At 41.5% G+C, this 25,852-nt stretch overlaps 1 pseudogene; it reads right to left on the bottom strand.

Moving 5' to 3' along the window:
- The window catches only part of LOC114505998, a 70,377-nt pseudogene extending 44,982 nt beyond the window's left edge, over positions 1–25,395 (bottom strand).
- Between the last annotated feature and the right edge of the window lie 457 nt (positions 25,396–25,852).

The following is a 25,852-nucleotide window of genomic DNA, read 5'->3' as shown; positions in this document are numbered from 1 at the left end:
GCTCCAGGACAGCAAGGTTGCCCTCAGCAGATCTCTCATGCACTGTGAGGGATTTTCTTAGGCCAATGAAACAAACTGCTCTGGAATGTACTATTATGAGTAACTCTGTGTTTTCTTTTTCTGTGTACGTGCCTGTTCTCCCCACCACTGTGCCATGAGTCAAGACAGTCTATGCTTCTATGTTAAAACAATGACTCTTAAAGAGAAATATTTCCTTTCCAGAGAAGGCCAGATCTTTCAAGTATGAACGAAGCAAATATGACATTATAAAACCCTTGGGGATGAAGGATGCAAGGGCCTATAAGCCAACACTCAGTAATGGAAAACTCAATGAAAATGTTCTTAGGAAAAGAAACTGGCCAACCTGTCTTTCTTCATGGATGTCACATTTCTTTTCTCGAATAGCTGGTCTTCCATCTGAGAGTTCCAAGGTCCATATTGGAAAATGTAACATAAAAATGGCAGGATAATAAATGGTTTTTCAGCTTTGTCAATCACTTATTGTATCTGTTAGTAGATTTCCATGTTACTTTGTTTCTGATAATTACATCTATATCATTAAGAACATTTTTATTGATGAGCATTTTAGATGGTGAGCCCATAAGGATTAAATTGCTGGTTAAATTACTGGGACCTCACACAACAGTCTCAGATGCAGCCAATGATCAAGGACAGAGATGAATGTACAGATGGTGTAAAATGAATTTACAAATGATGGACATGAAAGTGGATTGAGTATCTGAAAGGTACTTCATTGCAACTGCAGCCCATGTGTCCTGATTGGCATCATTGGTCTCTCATTCTGGGCTGTTGTGGTTGATACCACACCAGATTGACAATGAGCATTAATAATAAGAACATTTATAAATGTACAAGGCTATTTTTTGTCAGATTATTTAGAAAAAATCTAGATGTCCATTGATAAGGGTCTAGTTAAACAGATCGTGGTACATTCACACAGTAAAATATTATGCAGTTGTTAAAGCAAAAAAAGCAAATATTTCTATATTGATATGAAAAAATTTCTAAGATATATTGTTTAGTTACACAAAAAAATCAAGGTGTTGATCAGTGAGTGTAGTATGTGACCTTCTGTGTAAAATACACCGAGTACTAGATATTTGTGTAAACTATGTGTGCATAGAATGTTTCAGAAAGAAAACACAAGAAACTGATACTGATAACTGGTTGTTTGGAGGAGGAAATTGAGAGAATAGGAAAGTAGGGAGACATTTTCCAGTGAAAATCTTTATGATTGGGTGGCAGCTTTGTCATGTGTCAATTTGCGTAGGCTGGACTAAATTTCCCAGAATTCCCTTTCCTGTCTGTTCAGGTTAGAGTAGACCTACAGACAACCCTACAGAGACTATGTAACTAGCTCCCACAATTGCACATAACAAATTCCTGTATGTGTGTGCTTATGCAGGTGTATGTATCTCTCAACGGTTCTGCTTTTCAACATGTTCTTCAACATGTTCATACATTATTCATTCAAAAATTAAATAAAACCTTACAGAGATTTAAAAATCAGAGACTAGGTCCTACTATTCAGACCATGTTAGGCACTGTAGGAGAACAGTTTGCATTCAAGTTAGAAAGGTTTGAAGGTGCTACAAAACTGCTGCGGGAGTTGCATGTGGCTCCGTTTTGTGAGGAATCTTCTGAGAGAAAAGATGAGACTCCGAAGAATGCTGTTAGGTTCCAGTGACAGCCAGAACATCCCACTTGTATCAGTTAACTCTTGTGGCATACACATCCAACCAAATTTATTGGCCTAAGATAGCCTTCTTTTTTTATACTCACCCAACAACATGCTTAGTGATTTTTAGAGATGGGGAAGAGAAAGGGAGAGAGAGGGAGAGAAACATCAATGGGACAGAGAAATACTGATCAGTTGACTCTTATATGAACCCCAACCAGGGACTAAACCTACAACCTAGGCATGTGCCCTGACTGGGAATTGAGCCCGTGACCTTTCAGTTTACAGTATGACACTCCAACCAAGTGAACCACACTGGCCAGGTCACAGCCATCATTTTATTTACTCACAATTCTGTGCATCAGCAATTTTTGCTGGGTCAGTAGGCAAGTTCTTCTGCTGATCTCCCCTAGGCTGACTCACTAGCTTGGCTGGAGCTATATTGTCTGAGATAGCCTCACTCACATATCACATGGTTAGTGCTGGTTGTGGATTGAGTCATGTATCTCCACCAGCTATTCTGGGCTTATTCATATGCTACTGTGTTCCAAAAGAGAGGGTGCAAGTCTCAGTGCTCAAGCAATTTTTAAGCCTCTGCTTTCATTTTGTTTGTCAATGTTCCCTTGGCCAAAGCAAACCCCTTGTCCAAGCATAGAATCAATGTAGAAGGAGCTCATATGAGGATTTGGACACAGAGATGCAGGATTGTTTAGAGGACATTATGGAGCAATCTACTGTATCAAAAGAATTTATTGTAGTCTGTGTCACTGAGGGAAAAGATAGATGAATGACACTGATGAAAAGTCTCACTAATGTGTGTCTTGTACTTTGTGTCTCAGGGAATGCCTACCCTAGAGCCTTGCGTACAATGGGTATTCAAAAACTTTGATGCTCTAAAGTCTGTAAGACATCGCCATCACTAAAGTAGCTGGAGACTTAGTTAAGAACACCTTTGACTATAGCCTGGACCCCACTGGATTCTGGCTGGCTTGAAGAACTGGAGAAGAAACATTCTTGATTTCTGTTTTGGTGTTTATGTACTTCTGGTGAGGTCATTCTATTAGCTTGTATCTCAACTTTTCTACCTAAAAATTGTGAGAAAATAATATAATTTTGATCCTTCTGAATTTCTGGGTAGAATGATTTCTACCTTTGCTTTTGTATCTCATTACAATTTTTAAATGCCTCAAAAAATTATCATGGATGAAATTCAACTTTTAAAGTGTTCCCAGAAAAATTTCTTCAGTTTCTAAAACTATTTTTAAGGTGTTATAAGAATGTGGTTTAAAAACACAAATAGTGTTTTAAAAAAAGGTTTATATTAAGAACCAAAAATTTCTCTTCTCTTTTTCTTCCTCATACCACTTTCTATGCTTTTTATTCTGGTGATTATATCTTATTTCTGTATTTTATATCTATTTTGTAAATAGCATACAATTAGTCTTTTTAAAAGTTCTTAAATTTTTCTATTATGGTTTATATTCAACATTATTTTGTGTTAGTTTCGGGTGTGCCGCATAGAGGTTAGACAATCATATACTTTACAAGTGGTCTCCCAATATTTCGAGTACCCACCTGGCACCATACATGGTTATTACAATATCATTGACTATGTCCCCTAAACTGTCCTGTACAGCCCCATGACTATTCTTTGACTGCCAATTTGTAATTCTTAATTCCTTCACCTTTTTCACCCAGCACCCCAACCCTCCCCCCCTCTGACAACCATCAGTATGATCTTTGTATCTATCAGTCTATTTCTATTTTGTCTGTTCATTTATTTTGCTCTTTAGATTTCACATATAAGTGAAATTAGATGATATTTGTCTTTCTCTGACTTATTTCACTTATCCTAATCCTTTCCTAGTTTCATCCATGTTGTCACAAATGATAAGATTTCTTTCATCTTTTATGGCTGAGTAGTATTACATAACAAACCATTAGTTTTATGTTTTCGATTTAGTTTAATCTCTGCATTTTAATTGGCATGTTTAGTCTATTTATATTTGATACAATTATTTGATTTGTTTAGATTTAAGGCCAATATCTGCTATTTGTTTTCAATTGTCTCATTCATTCTTTGTTATTCTTATCCTTCTTTTCTGACTCCTTCTGGACTAATACAGTATATTTTTTAAAATTCCATTTTGTCTCCTCTGTTAGATTTTTACTTCTAAGTCTTTGTTTTATTTTTCAGTGGTTGTTATGCAACATTAATTTATGTCTACCTTGAATTAACATTATACTACTTTATGTAAAATGTAAGAATCTTACAATAGTAGTAAATTTCCATTTATCATCCTCCTTCTAAATACATGATATTTACTGCACATAATGTCATATATTTTACTTCTACATATGCTATTGTTACAGAACAAAGGGGCCAAGGGGGGTGAGGACGATATACTATTACCGAAAGGACCCCCCCACTAGGTTCGATTGTCTGCCGCCTTATAGAAAGATGTCTCTCAATGCCAGAGATTTGTGAAAAGGAAAGGAAATGTTTATTTAATGCTATATAGACTTAAAGTAGTGACCTAATATCTTCATTAAAATATCAAAGTCCTTTAGGATACCCACAAATGCCCACAGTGCTTCCTTCTCCCCCTGCCCTAATTCTGGGTACCATAACTCCAGAAAAGAAACAAATGTCCGTGCTTCAGGCCGCTGGCACCATCAGCTGTGTTGCCGTCCAGGCAGGATCTCCAATTAATCCAAAGCCATGTGGCACCTTCTCACGGCCTACTGGCAAGAGTTCTTTCACCCTTCTTCCAGGCAAAGTCTCTCTTGCTTCCCAGGCCACGTGATCAAAAGGAGCACCCCAAAGCCACATGGTCCTCTTCTACCAGAGCTGCAGGGGTGTCTGTACTCTGGCAAAACCACATGGATCTCTCCGCAAAGCTGTGGGGAGAGGGGATCACCACTCTGCCAAAGCCGAATGGCGATTCTCTGCTAAAGCTGCATGGTGGTTCCCCCTACTTAAGCTGTGGGGGTCCCCACTTTGGCAAAACCAAGTGGCTCTCTCCTTGCAATGGTTACTGAGTCTGGGTTTAAATCCCTGAGCCAGTCTTCCTCTGTACCCCCATTTCCAACTCCTCCTACAATCAGTTACACCTGCCAGCATTCTTGTATTACTCCAAGTTCACTGGGCTGTCATCATGAGTCTGGGCAGGGGTGGCCCCATGTCGTGGAGCCAATCTTCTCCAAGCTCTCACGCAGGCGCTGTAATGCAGGGGACCTGCCCCCTAGTTACATCTTGGAGGGGAGTTCCTTCCATGCCCCTGGCTCAGAGCTTGGCCACAGCTATTTAACGTATCCATGTAGCTGGTTAAAGGTTATAGATATGTTAAAAGACCATGCCATGGATTAGCTGCAAAGCCATTGCTGTACAAAACAGCTCTGCATGTTCCTGCTCCATGTGTCCTTTCCCCCAACTCACACCTGTGGGTGGGAAGGGGTGAGGACATCCTAATACTTCCGGGACACCTTGAGTTCTGGACCCCATTCCAAATCCCTTTTGGGGGCCCCCCTCTTGACTGCATCCTGTATCATTATAAACTCACAACACATTGTCACTATTTTTCCATTAAGTGCCAGTTGTGTTTTAAATAAATTTAAAAATGAGGAAAAGTCTCCAAGAATATTTTCAGTTCTGCCTCCAGTTGCCCATTCCCCACTTCCCTCCCAGTCCCTCATCCCATTTGGAAGGTCCCAGACCTCCACTCTGCAAGACCTGGAGCCTCAGTCTAGGTTAGATCAAGGAGGATATTGTCTTAGTGTGGATTGCTGCCCTTCATAAGACCATGTCCTTCATATTGCCATTCATTCTACCAGTTGTGAAGAGACTGATGGGATGGAAGAAATCAGCTGGTGGATTTGGAGGAGCGGGAGGAGGAGAGGAGAGTGGACAGGAAGAAGAGTGGTGTGAGAAAGCAATTAAAAGTTTAGTGAAGAACCTAAAGAAAACAGGATGATTAGATGAGTTTGAGAAAGCCATCACCACTTAAAATTGTAATATTTAATGTGCCACCATACCAAGCACTTGCTCTAAAATTTGGGGACTGAGTACACCAAATATGATAGAGCAGTGGGATACAATAGGCCTCGACAGCTTCTCTGTAAACCAGATCTCTTGGCAGTCATCTTCAGGCATCTCATCGAAAAGGACTGCCTCACATTGTATGTTGCTGATTATGGTGCTGGCCTGATCTCACAGTCATCATGAACTCAAAGCAATTGAAAATTGCTAATATGCTTTTAATGATGAAATACCTGTAAACCCTTACCATGACCACAGCGTTCAGGCACCAGTTATGCCTCCAGTATTAGTCACGTGGCACACTGAGATCCTAACGAAACTATCACCTCTGGATGATTATATCCTCTCCATTCCAGAAAACACTCATTTCCAAGTGGGAATTGAGCCACACAGTAACTATATGCCCAAAACCCCACCTTCTGGATATATCAGTGGAAATGGAAAACAAGTGATCAACAGTTTTATCCAAAGTATGGATACAGAACTGTATTCCTGAATCAACCAGGTTCCTGTTTGCCCTACGATGTCAACTGTTATTACACATTAAAAGTGAATGTCATGAAAAAAATGCTCAACATCACTTACCATCAGGGAAATGCAAATGAAAACCACAGTGGCATACAACCACACACCTACTGGAATGGTTATAACAAAAACAGAAGGACAATATCAAATGTTGATAAGGATATGGAGAAATTGGAGTCTTCATATGTTGTTGGTAGAAATGTAAAATAGTTCAATTGTTTTGGAAAAGTTGCTGTCCCTCAAAAATTAAAATATAAAATGACAATATAACCCAGCAATTTTACTGCTTGGTATTTGTCCAAGGAAACTGAAAAATAAATTTGTATACATTCATACTACACTTCTACAGAAATGTTCATGTAAGCATAGTAGTCCAAAAGTAGAAACAACCCAATTATCCATTAAATGATGAATGGATAAATTAAAATGTATATCCATACATTATAATATTATTCAGCCATATAAAGAAATGAAGTATTGCTCCATGAAATACAACATGGATGAACCTTGAAAGCATTATGTTAAGTGAAGGAAGCCAGACACAAAAGACCACAAGGACTCCAATTAGTGCACAAATGACTATTATATAATACAGCTGAAACATGGCAGACAGTAACAGGAAAAATACAGTAGTCCCTATGTATCCACATGGAATATGTTGCAAAACCAAGAGTGGATGCCTGAAACTGTGGATGGTGTGCAGCCCTGCATACACTATGTTTCTTTTCTTATACTTGTATGCCTATGATAAAATTTAATTGATAAATTAGGCACAGTAAGATATTTATAATAACAACTAACTATAAAATAGGACAACTATAACAATAAACTGTAATAAAAATTAATTGGATGTGGTATCTCAAAAAAATGAAGCCTGGGTATTTTATATTTATCCATACGCAAGTTTTTGAGAATCTCCAGTTTCAGAACTTTTCACTCCTCAGTCTAGATCTGTTTCCATCTGTATCATTTCTCTTCACCTGAAGAACTTTTTATATTTCTTGTAGTGTAACTCTGCTGATTGTAAATTTTCTCAGCAACTGTTTGCCTGAAAATGTCTTTATTTGCCTATATTTTACAAAGATTTTTCACTGGATACAGAATTATGCATTGTCAGGTTTTGTCATTCAGCACTTCATGCCATTCCCTGGTCCCTTGACTCACTTTCTTCCAAAAAATTTTCGTTCCTTTGTGTATATTCCCCCTCCCTTTAGCTGCTTTTAAGATTTTTCTCTTTATCTTTGGTTTGCAGCAAGTTCATGATATATCTAAGTATAATTTTCTTTGTTTTTATCCTGGTTGGGGTTTTAGAGATTCTTGAATATGTAAGTTGACTTTTTCATCAAATTTAGAAATTTTTTGGCCATTCTAGATTCAAATTTCTTTTCTCTCCTGATATATCTTTTATAGCTGACTCTCCAATTACCTATAGGTTGGATCATTTGAGATTGTTTCACAAGCCATTGAAGTTTTTTTTATGCTTGTGAGGTGTTTTTCCCTCTGTTCTGAAATGATAGTTTATATTGACCTATCTTCAAGTTCACTAATGCTTTATTCCATAGTTTCCAATATGCTATTAGCTCATTCATTGAACTTTCCATTTCATAACTGATACTCATTTTTTTAGATTATAGCATTTTTGGCTTTTCAAAAAAAGATTTTATTTGTTTATTTTTAGAGAGAGGGGAAGGGAGAAAGAAAGAGAGAGAGAGAAACATCAGTGTGGGGAAAAAAGATCGATCTGTTGCCTCTTGTATTTGTCCTGACCTGGGACTGTAGTAGCAACCCAGGCACGTGCCCTGTTGGAGAATCAAACCTGTGACCTTTCATTTCACAGGCTGGTGCTCAACCCACTGAGCCACAACAGCCAGGGCTAGTTTTCATTTTTATGCTGTGATTTCTACCATTTACCTGTTTACTCATTGTGTCCATCTTTTTGTTTATAATGTTCAATGTATAAATAGGTGATTTTCAACCTTTTTAACTCATAGCACACATAAGCTAATTACTAAAATTCTGCAGCACAGCAAAAAATACAATTTTTGTCTAGCTGATATAAAATACATATAGTTTTGATTAATTTACACTGGACAGGTATTGTTGTGTTGGCTATTGTCATTTTTTAAAAAATTTGGCAATTTAGGGGAAAAGAGATCAGTGCTTTAACTAAATAGTCAGGTATTGCATGTCTTAAAAATTCTGTGACATGCCAGTTGAAAATTGCTGATATATGCCATAGCTGTTTTAAAGTGTTTGCCTGCTAATTCCAACATTTGTCATCTCTTAATCTGTTTCTACAGACATTCCTCCCCATCCCCAGGGTATGTGTCACACTTTCATGCTTTTTTACATATGAACTAGTTTTTGATGATTTACAGAACCCTATGGACTCTATTTATGATAGTCTATATTTATTTTATTTTAAAATCAGCTATTGAATTTTGTTCTGGAAAGCAGTTATTTCTTTGTGGATTAGTTGGATCATATTAAGTCTTAGTTTAAATTTTTGTTAGGGTAGTTCTAAGCCAAGCCTCTACTCTTAGGCTAGAGTAGCCATTTTTCCAGCTGTGTGGGCTTTCTGAGGTCTCAACTGAATTCTTGGGATATTCAATAACATCTCTCTGGCTGGGTAGAACTCCAGTTCTCCCAACTGAAACCTATGTAATTTTGTTAACCAATGTCACCCCAATAAACTCAATAAAAAAAAGAACTCCAATTTTCTCAGCATTGTCTAATCTCTAGAATCTCTCTGATCACTTCACACATGCACCACCCCCCCTCCACAATCTGCCGTATGTTGCAGAATCTCACTCTGTGCATGTATGACTTAGTATTTAGGTGAAGACTCAATGAGATCCCTTTGCAGGTTTATGTCAATTCCTCTCTGCACAGTTATCTCTGCTATACTTCCATTCAAATTCTAGTTGTGTCAGCAGCCCTGTATGCCAGTTTGTTTTCTTCACCCAGAAAGGATTATCATTTTCTATTTGGTTCTACTTCCCTTTCCTTTGGTTTGGAAGGTATTCCAAGTAGAAAACTGGGATGAATGTGGGGCTCATTTTGTGTATTTTCCTTCTTCAAGGGCCACAACTTTGTGCTATTTTTGCAATGCCTAAAAGAGTTGCTTCATATATCTAGTTTAGTTTTATAGTTGCTTAAGGTTATAGAGTAAGTACAAAACTTATTATTCAATTGTGATCAAACTGGAAGCTTATCTTCTATATTTATATTTCTAAATAATGTGGGTCCACTTGATTCACCAATTTTCTTTCTTTCTTCCTTTTTCTCTCTCTCTTTCCCCACTACCTCTCTCCCTTCCCTACTCCCTCCCTCAGTGCATGTGCATCCCTGGGGTCTCTTCCTCTTATAAGTACGCCAGTCATATTGGATTAAATTAAGGTCTCTAACTTAATTACCTCATTTAATCACCTCTGTAAAGATCTCATCTCTAAACATAACTACATTCTGAAATACTGCAGTTGGGACTGCAACACATGAATATTGAGGAGATATAATTCTGCTCATAACACTTCCACTGTATTTTTTAGTATAATTCTGGAATTCCTTAGACCTTGTATGGGAAAGTGGAACTTCCTAGATAGAGCCTCTTTAGTTTGACTTCTCCAAAGAACACCTTTCTTGTTTCATCACAGGGAAGTATGGGGTAGAGGAATGGTCATGGTGAGGAGTATTTGCCTGACTGTAGCGTCAAGGTAGGGCATTGCCTGCTTCTTATACAGACTTCCAGAAAATCCCTCTGTGTTCAGCACCACTCTGTTAGCCTTGTCTTCTGCATTAACTGCTGCATTAGTGCTCAAGCATTTACGGGGTTTTAGAAAATTAATGGGATTGCTGCACATCTCCTACACCATATCCTGCAGCGTACTTGGGTTTGACCTTCCTCCTTCGTGCTGAGTCACTTGCCATTTCCTTATCAACTTTTGCTCTTTCTATATTTTTGTTTGAGGTTAAAAATCTTTTAGTTTCACTAAATTTGAATTTTGTGTTAGTTTTTGGTTTCCATTGTTTCAGAATTTTTAAAAAAATTATTTTGAGAAAATAAGAGAATAGAAATGTCTTTCCTCTGCCATCTTGGAATCAAATTTTTGAAATTGTATTTCTCACTCTCTACCTTCTCTTCATCTCCTCCCTCCCTCCCCGACCCTCCCCTGAGTCCAGGATTTCAAAATACTGGAGATCAAATTATTCTTATTCTCTAGTACTTTGTCATTTGTGCAAGGCTTCTGTCTTCACATTGGGTGCAGCATGGTAACAGAGACCAAAAAAAAAAAAAGTTAACAAATAAATATCTAACTTCTGAAATAAACACAATGGAGAAAATGAATATAATGCTGTGAAAGAGAGTAAAAGGGGGTAGTTTGTGGGTGGCCAGAAAGGCTTTTCTGAAGAAATGCCATTGACACTAAGACTTGAAAAGGAATCGGTCCTTTGAAGAGGCCAAAGGGTTTGAAGAGCTGAAAGGGGCCAGCAAAGCTGGAGTGCTGTAGACTAGGAGGAGTGTGGCTCCTGAGGAGATTGCAGAGATGGGCCTGGGCCAGTCTTACAGGGTTTTTTAAGCCAGCCAAGAACTTGACATTTCATCTGAAGTGCAATGGAAAGCCATTGGTGGCTGGAGGGAAGGGAGGCATTTTAAGCAGAAGAGTTTTATAGTTTCTGTAGTAATAACTTTTAAACATCGCTGTATATACTGTGTGTAAAACAGATTGGGGGTGCCGGTAGGAGTGACAGTATGGGGGGTGGTCAGGGGGCTGTTGCAGTAGCCAGGTGGGGGATGGTGGTGGCTTTGACTGCAGGGGAGCAGCAGGGAGATGGCGAGAAGTAAGAGGAGACAGGGTTTGTTTGGAGGTGGACTAGACAGGGTTTGAGAAGGATTGAATGTGTGGGCTGAGGTAGCAGGGTGCAGGAATTAATAGACGGGATGCACGGGAGCCTGTAATCGCCTCCTCCAGCCCTCACAATTTACTTGTGAGATATTGGTTTCTTTGTATTGTCCTCTGACGTGGCTGTCCTGATACCACACATCTGTGCTGAGGGGGTTGGGAGTGCTCCAAAGTGCTCAGATATGAAATGGGATTTTTGAAAAGAGGTCCGCATTTATTTCAGAGCATTGCTCTCAGGTTGTGAGGGAGAGATATTAATAATTAAAATGATGACAGTGATAATAATAGCTAACATTTATTGAGTACTTACTATGGCCAGGTACACACACACCCTATGAAAGGTCAAGTGTCATGTCCTAAGTCACACAGGTAGCAAGTGGACAGGGCAGGACATGACCCCAGCCAGCCTGGCTCCAGAATGTATTGTTTCTCCCATTTTACTATTTAATTAGCTCTGACCGTCGGCAGATAAATCTTGCCAGAAGCTTCATCAAGCACCCTTTTTGGTTGTGTGACTGGTAAGAGCAAGTTCAAAAACAATCAGTATTTGAGACAGAGCTTAGAATTTTAGAACCAAAGCGAAAGACAAGCACCACTGCTAACATCATCAGTGACCAAATAAAAATAAGAGCCCGAGGTTTCCACTCGCTCTTTCTGAGTTGGGCAGGTCACTCACCTCGTCTCTTGTAACTTTGGCTCTGCACTCCTCCTGCCAGGGACTGGGACGAAGATGAGTCAGCTTTTAAACCTTCAGCTGGGAGTTAATCATTAACTAGCCCAATTTCTGCGCCTACTGGGCCTAAGCTCCCACCCCAGCTCAGGCACAGGACAGTCTGGGACGCCATCAACCTTGGAGATGGCAAGGCTGTACGTTTTTAATTACAGGGAGACATGCTTATCTCTGGTGCTCCTTTTCTCCATTAATTTACACCTTCCCTTATCTTTTCCATCTATTGTCTCCTCGCAATGATCAGTGGTGCTCCTGAGTGTAGGCACGCCTGTCCCTGGGCTGACCTCTCAGGGAGCCTCATTTGTCTCCCTGCCAGCACTCCCCACTCCTGACCCTGTCCAGGCTCTCTTTGATCTGCTCCTGCTCCCTCTGCCTTCACCTAGAGTCCTCCTTTCTCTTTCAGCCGGGGTCCCTGCCCATTCCAGGAATTCTCCTGACTCCAGGAGACAGTGTTTCGGGGAGCAAGCCTCTTTGTCCCTCCAAAAGGACAGGAAGGAAAGAAAGGGAAATTGTCAGTTTGCACAGCCAGAGGAATGGGCCTTGAGAACACAGAGGGTGTGGGGCCCCGTGCTCCTAATCAAAAGGAAAGGGGGTGAGATCAGGGAGGCAGGAAGCAGAACCAGCTTTACTTCACTCCTTCCACAAGCAGGCATGGATAGAGCTCCTACAGTATGCCAGGCGCTGCAGACATAGCCAATTTATAAAACTGGAGAACACCTGGTCTGCTGGCTAACCAACCCCTTCCTAACCCTGGACACTGAAACTGTTGAGGCAGGAGAAGGAACTTGGCCTTGGCAGGCAGAAAGCTGCCTGGGCACCCAGATGTTGACCCCTGGTGGGGGCTGTTCTACGAAGGAGCCCCCAGCGAGATGCCTGGCCCTGTTTCTCTGAATTGGCTCCATTTATGCCCAAGCCAGCCCTCAAGCCCTCCTATTAACTACCCCTGTTTCCAGCTTGCTTCAAAGGATAACTGTTAAAGCTCATAGGGATTTCCATGCTCCCCTTTTCTCTATGTGTCTCTCCAGTCCAGAATTTCTCCCCAAAATGCCAGTGCTGGGCTGACCCTGGGCATTCTGCCACCTATAGCAAATAGAAAAAGTGTGCCCTTACTGTAGCCATCAGTGTTTGCTGTGGGCCAAGGGGGAGTGGGGGCAACGGCTGGGCAAGCACACCAGCTCGAGGGAGGGAGCCCTCCAATGCCCAGGGTGGGGGCCAGTCGGGCCGCCTTGCTGGGTGTCAGAGGAGAGCCCAGCAGTGCCAAGGCCTCTGAGGGCCTCTGGGCAGCTCTTTACAGTTTCCAGTGTTCATTTTCAGGTAAGAAGTTTGGTATTAAAAAAAGAAAGAAAGAAAAAGAAAAAACCCAAAAACGTGAGGGTAAGGGAGGGGTGGGTACTCAGAAGGCCTTTGTCTTTTGTTCCACATGAACTGGGGCCATGGGAAGGTTTGGAGCAGAGGAGTAACGTGGTCTGCCTTAACTTTTAAGAGTGCTGCTCTGACTATTGGAGAATGCTCAGGAGGTGGGCGTGAGTGGGAGCGGGGAGCCACCTGGGAGGCCACTGCCATAACACGGGGGATGATGATAGCTTGGACCAGGTGGTGACCTTGGACGTGATAAGAAAGCCTTAGATTCTGGATATATTTTAAAGGGTAGGATTGACAGACTTTTCTGATGGAATAGATGTGGCTTATGAGAGAAAGAGAGGAGTCGGAAATGACTTCAAGGGCTTGGTCTGAGAAACTGGAAGAATAGAACAGTCATTTGCTGAAAAGGCAAAGATTACACACAGACACACACACACACACATTCAGCGCATGCACCAAGTCTGCATGCACCCCCTCTGGCTCTACTGCAGCTGCTTTCATGGAGTGGAAGGGAGGAACCCTGCCTTTGGTACCTGGCAGGGGGCCTTACACGTTGTCAACAGGCCATGTGGAAGCAATGGGAAAAAAGTGAAAATGAACAGAAAAGGAGAGCAAATATTTGTCTAATGGTATCTGAGCAGACCTCAGGCTTGTGCGGGCCAAGTGTGGGAGAGGACGATGGGTCAGGAGATGCTGGGGTCGGCACGAGCACCATGTGCATTCTTATTGGCATTTAGTCTCTCTAACTTCATTTAAAGCTTTACAAAACTGTGATAATAATGCCTACTAATAAGAGCTTATCACAGACATGTAGTAAAGATAAATAAGGCACTTAATATGTAGATTTCTGAACAAATTCTAGAATAGGTGCTGTAGAAAAGCAAGGTATTATTACAGAAACAAAAATGACTTTATTAACCAGCTTCCCTTTTCTAGCCGTCTTAGCTATTGGAACTATGCTTGAAGACAAAGAAGTCAGAGAAGAAAAAACATCAGCTAAAGCTCAGGGACTTTATAAATTGGAGAGCTTCATAGATTCTCACTTGGAGCCTAGGAACTCGCCTTTCACAGAGCTTTTTAACTGATTTTGATGGCCTAGTGGACCAGGCCAGAGCAAGAGCCAGTACAGCAGAGTGGTTAGCAGCATGAGCTCTGACTGTGGACACACGGCTTCTCCTCTCACCTCCCGCTGTATGAAGAAGGGCCAGTCAGTTCTCTCTAAAACTCCAAACCCTCGCCTGTAAATGGAGGATAATAACAGTACCTGCTTCTCAGGGGTTACAAGGACTAAATGAAAAAAATATTCCTGAAGCAATTAGCATAGTGCCAGGTGCGTGGTAACTGCCAATTAAATAGCTGTTAATATTAGAATTATTGTTATTATTAATATCAGCAGCAAAATAGGTGCTATAAATTAGAATTCTAAAGGCAATTTTTAAAAGTTACAACCTAGCATTGAGCAAAAGAAGAAAAAAATATAAAAAATATGAGCATAAAATTAAACATAATAAATTCAGTGTCAGTGCAAAGAAAAGCTGTTCGATGCACTTTAATAGCATGTGGAGACATCATGTTACACAGCTTGAAGTGCAATATTATGTAATTAATACTGCCCTGAGTTAACAGGGGAATGTTCAGCACACTCTATTTTAGATTCTCTGTGTTACAAGGCACAATGTAACTAAAACAAAGTTTTTGTGCAGATACTATGTGTAATAGGTTGTAAATTAATAATGCCAAATACATAAAATTCCATTATTTGCACAGTTGCAGGGATTTACCCCAATGACAACTTGAAAAATTATTACATTTACCTGTGGGATATAATCATTTTTAGAAAAATACACTTAGAGTACATCATAATCTCCTCACATATAAGCCACTGAAGTCGTCTCATGTTTTTAAAATGTCAGATACAAAACCCTCAAAACTTTACTCAGTGGGTTTCCAATTCAATGGCTAGAATTAATGGAAGTATGAGGTGAATAATCTTTTTGGAGTGTAAGTCAGAGACAGAATGGGCTAGAGATAGTATGTTTTCAAGCATATTAACAGTACACACGTGAATGCACACACGTATATACATATGCACAGTCACATGACATTTATCTCAGGAAAATATGTTTCCAAACCACAAATTAGTACCTACCAGATGAGAAATACAGATGTCCCTAAGGGGATAGGGAGATAGAATATTTCCAATATAGAGCTTAAACTCTGCAAGACTCCCAAGTTCTCACCCGGTATAGCTCTTTCCCTATTATCTGAGCGAACAAACCCTGGGCTTCCCAGGGGCAAGTGGTCCCTCCAGTTTGGCTTCTTGGGTTCATTTCTTATTCTTGATTTGTTCCAATAATTTCCTTCTGGTCCCTTAGCAGGTTTCCCATTGGGCTCTGTCAACCCAAACATTCACAGGTTGTTTCTTTGGTGGGTGGTGGGGACAGGTCTCAGTCAAATTCTCATCCCCAGCTCCTAGCACAGATTTTGGTACTTAACAGACACTCAGTAAATGTTTGTTGAATGGGATTGGATTAGTGTAGGCTGAGACTAGCAGCACTTCCTGAGCCACCTGGGTTCACACAGCCTGGAGTGCTTTAGCAGAGACAGCAAGCCTGGACCAAGAGATGGCCTGTTCCTCCACCCTGGAGTGGGCACCGCCCAGCCTGGCGCCGGAGGGCGTTCAGCCGGGCCCTGCTTGAAGGCCAGTGATCAGCAGAGCACATGTGGATTGCCCTGAAGCAGCATTTTCCCAAGGCTTGGCTGTGCTAATTATTCTTTCCCCTGCTGGTGTTAAAACCTTGGACTTGAAAATGAAATCAAGGGAGGGGGTGTTGAGGGGCACAGAGGAAGGAAAGGAGTTAATAAGCAGAACAAGGTCACCCATCTGCTGTCGCTGTCCACATTCCTTATCTGTGACGCCACCAGCCCAAGGTCTCCTTTTTTTATTAAAACAGTTGAATCACTTAAAATGATAAAATTAACTTAATTCCAGCCTTCTGCCTTAGACATAACAGAGCTTGCCTTGATATTGGGGCTGCCCTGATGGAACAAGGCATGTCTCCTCCCTACAAGACTGCAGTATGAGAGGAAATCCAACTGCTGGTGGGAGGTTAGTGAGACCGCTGGCACCAGGTCTCCTGCATGTCATCTCAAGGCTGGTGGCAGTTTTGTCACCTGAGCAGACAGATGTTCATGCCTGTGAGGCTCTATTTCCTGGGCAGGTGACAGACAGACTCCAGCTCTCCGACAAAGCTGTGACAATACCTTGTCATTCCACACCTCTGCAGGGGAGAAAGGATGAGCTGACCAGGCGCCTCAAAGCTGGGAAGCCAGAACACCTAGAAGTCATGGTGCTCCAGTGCACAGTGCAGTGGCCCTTGGCATGGTCTGTGTACCAGCAGAGACATGGAGAAGTGCAGGGGCAAACTCCGCCTGTCACAAGAGGGGCTGGGATGGAGGGTAAGTTCTGGTAGAAACCAGGAGTTGTGTGATCCTGGGCAAGTCTCCAAGTCACAACTACTTCAGCTGTGAAATAGGAATAGTGACAACTATGCCCGAGGATTAAAGGAAATAGTGTATTGAAAAGTTCTAGCACCTCCTTGGCTTATTATGGTGTTTAATTAATGTTTGTTTGTTCAATTATCCCTAAATAAACCCATTATATAAATATTGTTGCCATCACAAAAACTAAAGCAAAGAAACCAAAGCAAAACTAAAAACAGGGGGAAGGCTGACAAAAATTCCTTCAGAATTAAAAAGAAAATGGAAGCATAATAAATATTGTTATGTACTTACCATTTTCATTCCTGCTCTATTAAGATATAACTGACATGTAACCTTGTGTAAGTTTAAGGTGTACGACATAATGACTTGATACATGTGTGTGTTGTGAAATGGTCACCACAGTAAGGTTGTTAACACCTCCTTCAGTTTCCATAATTACCTGTTCTTTTACTTTGTTTTGAGGACATTTAAGGTCTGCTCCCTTAACAACTTTAAAGCATATGATACAGTATTGTTAACTGCAGTCGCCTTGCCGTATGTTAGGTCCCAGAACTTACTCGTCTGGTGACTGGATGTTTGCATCCTTTGATCGGCTCCTTCCTGTTTCCTCCACTCTCCCTCCCCCAGCCCCTGGTACCAGCAGTTTACTGTGTTTCTGTGAGTCCTACTCTTTTAGATTCCACAGATAAGTGAGATCATCCTGTATTTGTTTTAATCTGTCTGACTTATTTTACTTCACATAATGCCCTCAAGGTCCATCCATGTGGTTGCAAAAGGCAGGATTTAATGATATATACATATGCGTGTGTGTGTAAGATATATCATATATAATATATATATGATTATTTTTTCAATATTATTTTGTACTAGCTTCAGGTATACAGCATAGTGGTTAGACAATCATATACTTTATATAGTATTCCCTCTGATATTTACAGTGTCCATCTGGCACCATACACAGTTATTACAATGTTATTGACTCTGTTTCCTATGCTGTACTTTACACCCCATGACTATTTTCTAACTACCAATCTACTTCTTAATCCCTTTACCTTTTCCTCCCAGCCCCAACACCTCCTCCCGTCTGGCTATCATCAGTCTGTTCTCTGTATTTATGACTCTGTTTCTATTTTGTGTGTTCATTTATATTGTTTAGATTCCACATATAAGTGAAATCATATGGTACTTGTCTTTCTCTGACTGGTTTATTTCACTTAGCATAATATCCTCTAGGCCCATCCATGCTGTCATAAATATAAGATTTTGTTCTTTTTTATGGGAAATCCATTTTTTAATCCAATGACACATCTTGGTGATCAGGTTGTATAATTACCTACAGATCTGCCTCACTTCTTTTAAAGAGTGACTGCAAAATAGTCTATTACGTGAATGTATCAGACCGCTGTTGATTGACAGGTGCACGTAATCTTCTGCTGTGGCCAACCTGGTGACCATGCATATCCTTGTGCATTCTTCTTGGAGCACACATGTCAGTGCACCTGTAGCCCTATTGTTTCTAACACCTTAATTAGCAATTTGAGTGAAAATATAGAAGGCACACTTTTCAATTTTGCTAAAAGGGAGAGCTAGGACTATTGGTGGGCAGAATTCCATGTCTGTGTTCCCTAGATCACCATATATAACATATATGTCTTATATCTATCATTTATATATTGAGTACCTAGTATATGCCAGATACTATTGCAGACACTTGGGATCCATGAGTGAATAAACCAACCAAGACTCTTTCCTTCATGGAGGTGATAAGCTAGCAGGGGAAGACAGACAACAATTACATAATAAATAAGAAAATTACATAGTATGCCAGAAAGAGATAAGTACTGTGGAAAATGGGGGAAAGGTAGAGCAGGGTAAGAGGGAATGTAGAATTCTGGGTCAGGGGATGACCCCATAGGTCTCTAAGTTTCATAACACACTTTTGTGCTTTAGAGCATGGCGCATAATGGCAAGGACACACTCCAACTGTACTGAACAGAATTCAATCAAATGCAAAGTTCTCTGCCTGGGTCTGCAGACTCTCCCGGTCTCAGGGTCTCAGGGTCTTAGCCTCTCACGGCAACAGTGAGGTTGCCTGGGGGGGTCTAGAATACGTTTGAAAAACTTCCCCAAAGCCTTTTAACACTAACACCAGAGGGCAAGGCCTAATGTTGCCAGCTCTGAGACAGCCTGTGGGGAGGTGATAATATGAGAGACAAATACCAGAATGTGCAAGAACTCTTCCTATGGGATGGAATAAAACAGCCACACTCCCCACCCCATGCTCCTGCCTTGTGATTCTTCACTTTACCACCAAGATGCTGTAAGAGGCAAGGGATGTGTCAGAATGCATCTTCTACCCATTATTCATGTAGTCGCTCACCTCGTGAGTCCCACCACCCTTTGAGAACCGAGGACTGTGGGCCCTCTCCTCTGAGCAGATCTCCAGGCTTACACACACAAACTCTGCCAGCCAAGTCCACAGGTCACAGCCCAGGGGCTCCGTGCTGTTTTGACAACTATTTCCTCTGCCTCATAGTGTTCATGTTTGCACAATGGATTGAAAAGTTTTTGACAATGGGCACCAGTCTTAACTTACCTTGCTATCCCCCCTCCACTAGCCTCCACACAGTTTCTGGCACATTCTAGAAGCTCATTAAATATTTGAATTAAAACCCCACCACAGGGACAGTTGATTTCTTGTTAACAGAGAAGCTGGGCTTCTTTTTTTCTCAAATGGAATTAATATACCTCAAAGGGAGAAAAATACAGGTCTGCAGTCGAAAACAACGTGCCGTAGGAGGGGGCACACACAACAATACGGCTTTTGCTTCTGCCCTTCCAGATGCAGGCTAAGTACGAGGAAGTGGAGCTATATAACAAGGCATCTTTAGATTTTTTTTCTTTTGCCCCAGTCTTGTGCTGTGGCACTTGAATAATCCTGGTTTCCGGAGAGCAGACTACTGTAATGATAATCCAGGAAGTAAATTGCCCTTTGAAAAGCAAGGAAGAAACCAATCGACTAAGTATTTATTTATATTTAATGCTTCAGGGCTTCTGTTTCTAGCTTTGAAGAGTTCCTGGCAAATGCTTCTTGAAGTCATTAATCCTAGGGGCAAATCTAAATGTCTTGAAGGCAGTTCCTGGCCCCTGGAGCCTGGCACATTGTGTTTACAACCTGTGGGCTTTCCAGAAAGACAGGACGTGAGGAGGGAGAGGCTGGTGGCAGTGAAAGACAAAATAAGAAATAGCTCTATTTTGAATCTGTACTTGAATCTTTGGTCAGAATGAACTCTCCTAAACTGATTGATTTGGTATTTTTCAAATGAGGATGAACTGCCCCACACCCTTCTGCACAGAGGTCCAGCAGGGTCACACCGACTCTGGAGCCTTGTCTTCCTCCAGCCCACGTCTGGGGATCCCTGTTGAGAGAATCAGCTTTGACCCTCCTTGGTGACTGGCTCCAAAAGCACCTACATTTCTTTCCCTTTCTTTCTTCTTTTTTTTTTTTTTTAATGTGTGAGCAATCTTTTTTCATGGTAGAAAATTGATTGAGAGATGCAAATAAGCAAAAAGAAAAGGAATGCTACATGACTCTCCCCCTCAAAGTTAAACATGCTGTCCACATTTCATTTACTTATACATACATATGTATAAAAAAAGTGTTATTTTATACATATGATTTTGTGGTCTGTTCTTTTCACTTTCATAATGTTTTATGGTAGATCAGCAAAACATACTAAGAATGTTTTTTTTAAATCTCACCCGAGGACATGCTTCTTGATTTTAGAGAGAGGAAAAGGAAGGGAGAGAGAGAGAAACATTGACCAGTTGCCTCTTCCCTGTGCCCAGACCAGGGACTGAACCTGCAACCCAGGCATGTGCCCTGACCAGGAGTCAAACCTGACACCTTTCAGTTTACAGGAAGATGTTCCAACCAACCGAGTTACACTGGCTAGAGCAACAGTGTTGTTTTTAATGGCTGCCTCACATATCATTGCGTGACTGTACAAATGTATTTGACCAGTTTCCCTGTTTGGAGATTTAACAGCTGCATTTGTTTGTTAGGCTGTGGTAATAAAGTACCACAGACTGGATGGCTTAAACAACAGGAATTTATTTCCTCACATTTCCGAAGGCTAGAAGTCTGAGACGAAGGTATCAGCAGGGTTGGTTTCTTCCGAGGCCTCTCTCTTTGGCTTGTAGGTGGCTGCCTTCTTCCTGGGTCCTCATGTGGCTTTCCTTCTTGTCTGTGTCCAGATTTCCCTTATAAGAACCCCAGTTATATTGGATTAGAGCCCACCCTAGTGACTTCATTTTGATTTACCTACTCCTTTAAAGACCCTGTCTCCAGATAGTCACGTTCTGAGGTAATGGGGGTTGGGACTTCAATATTTGAATTTTGAGGCATACAATTCAGCTCATAATGATAGCTAATATTTTAGAAGGCTTACCATGGGCCAGGACCTGGGCTGATTGCTTTACATATGTCATCTGTCTTAATCCTCTAACCACCCTAACCCATAGGTACTATTACTACCCCCATTTCATGGATAACAAAACTGTGGCACAGAGAGGTTTAGTAACTTCCCTCAAGGTTGCACAGCTAGTAAGGAAGTGGTAGAGTTGCATTCAGACCAGCTGGTTTATCTTGAGTCTGTGCTTTCAGGCATTTTGATTCCCTTATGAAGTATTGCCCTTGTAAGTTACCATTTTTGCTATTATTTTCTGTACACTTGTCTGATTCTCCAGGATAAAATTTCAGGGTTGATGTGTTTGAGCCAGTTTAGCGCTTTTAATATAAATTGCCCTCCACAATGCCTGTACCATTTACATTTCCAGCAGCAGTGTGCAAGAGGGGTGTGAAGACAGCTCGTGGTCGTTGGGTCTAAATTCGTGTGTGTGTGCGTGTGTGTGCGCATAGGTACACAGGTGCACACACTTATCTGAGGTTTCATAAAATGGAAGCACAAGCTGAGAAAAATGAGCTATGTGGAGGCTTGTTTGGAGTTTGTCTCTTAGACTGCCATTCTCTGTCCATCCCGGGGCACAAAGAAGTGTATAAAACTCTGACTTTCAAATGACATGGTCAGTTTGGTGACCAATGTACATAAACACATTATCTTAGAAACAAAAAGGAAAATTCCATAAAAGTGCTTTTTGGTGTAGTTTTCCCCTAAAGTCAGGTTTTTTGAGATATACAGTATACACAGTGAAATTCACCTGTTTTATTTATAGTATTATGAACTTAGATAAATACATACAGTGTGTAACCACCACCACAACCAGGATATAGGTCATTTCTATTGGTCTTAAAGTTCCTTTGTCCCCTTGAGTCAAGCTCCTACTCCTATCCCTACCGGCAACTACTGATCTGTGTTCTGTCCTGTAACTTTGCATTTTCCAGGGTGCCTCATAAATACAGTCTCCGGAACAGACCCTTTGAGTCCAGTTTCTTTCACTTAACATAATGCATCTGAGACTCATCATCTTGCTGCAGGCATCCAGAGGTGGTTCCCTTTATTGCTCAGTAGTATGGATATAAACAGTATGGAAGCAAGCGGAAAACTGTCACAAGTTTTAAGTTCATTCACTTGTTGAACAGATTCTTTTCAGCTTTTTACTATTGTGAATAAAAGCCACTATAAACATTCCTGTATGTGTTTTTGTGTAAACATGTGTTTTTATTAATTATATACCTAGAAGAATTGCTAGATCACATGATAAGTGTATGCTTACCATGTGACTTACAGACTGTGTTCCAAAGTGGCTGTGCCATTTTTTGAGTTCCCACGTTCAGTACATGAGAGTTCCAGCTGCTTTGTGTCCACCAGCACTTAATATTGGTAGTTTTCTTTTTCTTTTCTTTCCCCTCCCTTCCCTCTCCTCTCCTTTCCTCTTTCTCTTTAGTTTAGCCATTAAAGTAGGTATGTAGAGCTATCATATTGTGATTTAAATTTGCATTTCTCTAATGACTGCTGGTGTTGAGCATCTTTTAATGCTCTCATTTGCCATCAATATATCAACTTTTGTGAAGTGTGTTTTCACCATATTTTGCCCATTTTTAAATCATGTTGTTCATTTTCTTATTGAGTTCTGAGAGTTCTTTATACTCTTTGCATACCAATCCTTTGTCAGCTATGTCTTTTGCAATATTTTCTCCTAATCTATGGCTTGTCTTTTATATTCTTAACCATACCTTTGGAAGATGAGATGTTTTACATTTTGATAAATTCCAATTTATGAAATTTTAAAAAATGATTAGTGCTTTTTTTGACCTGCCTTAGTTTTTTTTTCCAACCCGAGGTTGCAAATATTTTCTGTTTTGTTTTCTTTTAGAATTTTGCAGTGTTATATTTAATGCTTAGGTTTATAATCCCTTGGGAGTTAGTTGTATATGATACAAGGTATGGGTTAGTTCTTTTATTTTTGCTCATGGATATACAATTGTTTCAGCTCTATTTGTTAAAACATAAAAGTGTCTTCTGACTTCTGATATTTAATAAATCAGTGAAGAATATGAATGATGTCTGCTGTATTCTAGAGGCGGTGAGGCCTGGAGGTGGCTGCTGAAAGATCCAGCTTCACAGAGGGCGTCCAGAGCCCACCCCTGCTCCTCTTGCCAGCAGTGTTGCCTGTGGCTGCTGAGAGGGAGGGCTCCCAGAGCACCTCTCAGGGGCTCGTTAAAGATGGCACCTGACAGCAAGCAATGTCTGGGGTTCGGAGGGCCAGGTGGAGCCAGTGACAGTGTTAGGGATGAGTGAGAAATACTTTGGCATCCTGAGTGATGTGTGTCTTCAGTCTGGCTTCAATGGCCTGGGAACAGGCATTTGGGACCCTTTCTGATGAAAGAGTGGCCCCAAACACTCTTTTGTGTGGCACAGCGTAAGGAGCATTTGGTGGGTCTGGGACCCTCCCTCTCATGTGAGGGAAACCTTGTTTGTAGGGTCCACTGGCATCCCAGGGGTGTGCTTTCCATGCTCTCTAGACTCCCATACAAATCTGCTCCTTCGTTGTTCAGATGAAGACTTTGAGGCTGACAGAGGCTGAAGCACTTTCTCAAGGTCATGCAGCAGACAAGTTCTGCTGCCCCCGATTTTGTTTTCTGCTGTCATGACTATCCAGCTGCCCCTCAGCTCCCTGACTTCATCATGTCCAAATCACAATTCCTACTTCTCTCTCCTCATTTCAAACTACTTTTCGACTTGGGTGTCCTCTCTTGGCAATGTTTCACCAAGCACCCTATTACCGAAACAAGAAACCAGGGGAGCCCCTAGACACACAGCTACCCTTCACCTCCTGTACCAGATCAGTCACTAAGCTCAAACACATGTACCTCCCAAACACCTCTTACATGTGCCTTCCTTCTTGTGCCCTCCTAGTACTCCCTTGGTTCAGAAAGTCACCATCTATCATCTGAACATGAATTGTCCTCCCATCTGGCCTACATTCTCCCAATCTTCCTTAACCAAGCTATTGCTTGCACAGCCAAACTGATTCTTCCAGAATGCAGTCTCAATAATGTCACTCCTTAGCTTAAAACTCTGTCATGGCTTTGTGTTGCCTCCCTGATAAAGATCAAACTCCTCAGCTTGACACCCTGGTCTCTGTGTGGACTGGGCCTCATGCCCCCTTGCCCCTTGTACTTTAGCAATAAAAAGGTCTTATTATATGTCTGCTTTTCTCTATGACAGCAATCTCACTGTAATAATTTGTTTACACACCTGTCTTCCTCACTAGACTGCGACAAGTTGGAGGGCAGGGCCTGTATTTTGCTTGTTGTAGCCTATCTCACAGGGCCTGGCATGAAGTCATTGCAGTCATTCATTTGACAAACATTTGTTTAATGTACACCATCACTTGTCGAATTTATAGCATACATTAGAATGTCATGTTGTCCCTTTGCCAGAGTCTAGTAATAATTTTAACTGAAGGTTGGGAGTGCCATATTAGGACAGTACGGAATGCTGACCAGTTTGGAGTCATTTTCCAAAAGTAAAGGATGGCTGTAAATTAAATTGCTGGCATCTGAAACTCTCCTGTGAGAATAATACTGTTTCATGCTCAATTGTCCATTTTGCTCACTGGAAAATGTGGTCAACTTCTGGTCAAGATGGCAGCACAGGAAGACATGGCTCACCTCTTCACACAACCACATCAAACTTACAACTAAAGTACAGAAGCACCATCACTCAGAACCATCAGAAATTGAGTTGAATGGAAGTCTGATAACTACAGAATCAAAGAAATCACATCCATCCAGACTGGTAGGAGGGGCACTGACATGGAATGGGCTGATCCCATACCCACATGTGGTGGATAAAAATTTGGGAGGGATGTCTTGGGCGCAAGGAGTCCCAGCCCTGTATCAGCACCCCCATCTCAGAGTACCAGTGCCAGGAAGATAAGTCCCCAAAACTTCTGGCTGCAAAACCCAGTGGGGAATGAGTCAGGGAAAGAAACTGCTGGAGCTCCAAGTGGTTCCTTTTAAAGAACCCACACACAGACTCACCTACTCAGACTCACTTCCTCTGAGCTGTAGCATGGGGGTGGCAGCTCGAAGGGCACCAGTGGCATACTGAGAGAGGTATTGGTGGGAGAGGCTGAAATGTCTGGCATCAGGACGAGCAGAGATCATTGTCCATTTTCTGAGCCCTCCCTGCACAGAGCCAAGGAGCCAGCAGGCTGGTGCCATATCTGAGACTCTACTACTACTATTTGACCTGCCTTGGAGATCCACAGAGACTCTGCCCCACCCAACTTACAGGCCTACCCAAGCTGCTTTTCCATCTGAAAGGCTGATCTTGGCTCATGCTTCACAAATTCCTAAATTATAACAAACAAGCAACAGCTGGCCTCAGTGGGCCCCAGAGGTAGCAATAGCAGCAGCCAGCCTAGAATCACAGTTTGGCTTCACCTGGGAATCTTCAAGCCCAGCACAAGTAGCAGCCATCTCAGATTGCTTTATGGCTCAGGCAGGGTGGCTCCAGACAAAACACAAGTTGGGGCTGACCTTCCCAGGAATAACCTGAGCTCAGGCAATGTGTCCCTGGGAAAAACCCCACACAGGTGGGGTCTGACCTTAGCCTGTATCA

The sequence above is a fragment of the Phyllostomus discolor genome, chromosome 9, assembly GCF_004126475.2.
Source record: "Phyllostomus discolor isolate MPI-MPIP mPhyDis1 chromosome 9, mPhyDis1.pri.v3, whole genome shotgun sequence".
Lineage (NCBI taxonomy): Eukaryota > Metazoa > Chordata > Mammalia > Chiroptera > Phyllostomidae > Phyllostomus > Phyllostomus discolor.
Note: the sequence above shows the minus strand (reverse complement) of the source record. Positions and strands in the feature narration are given on the sequence as shown.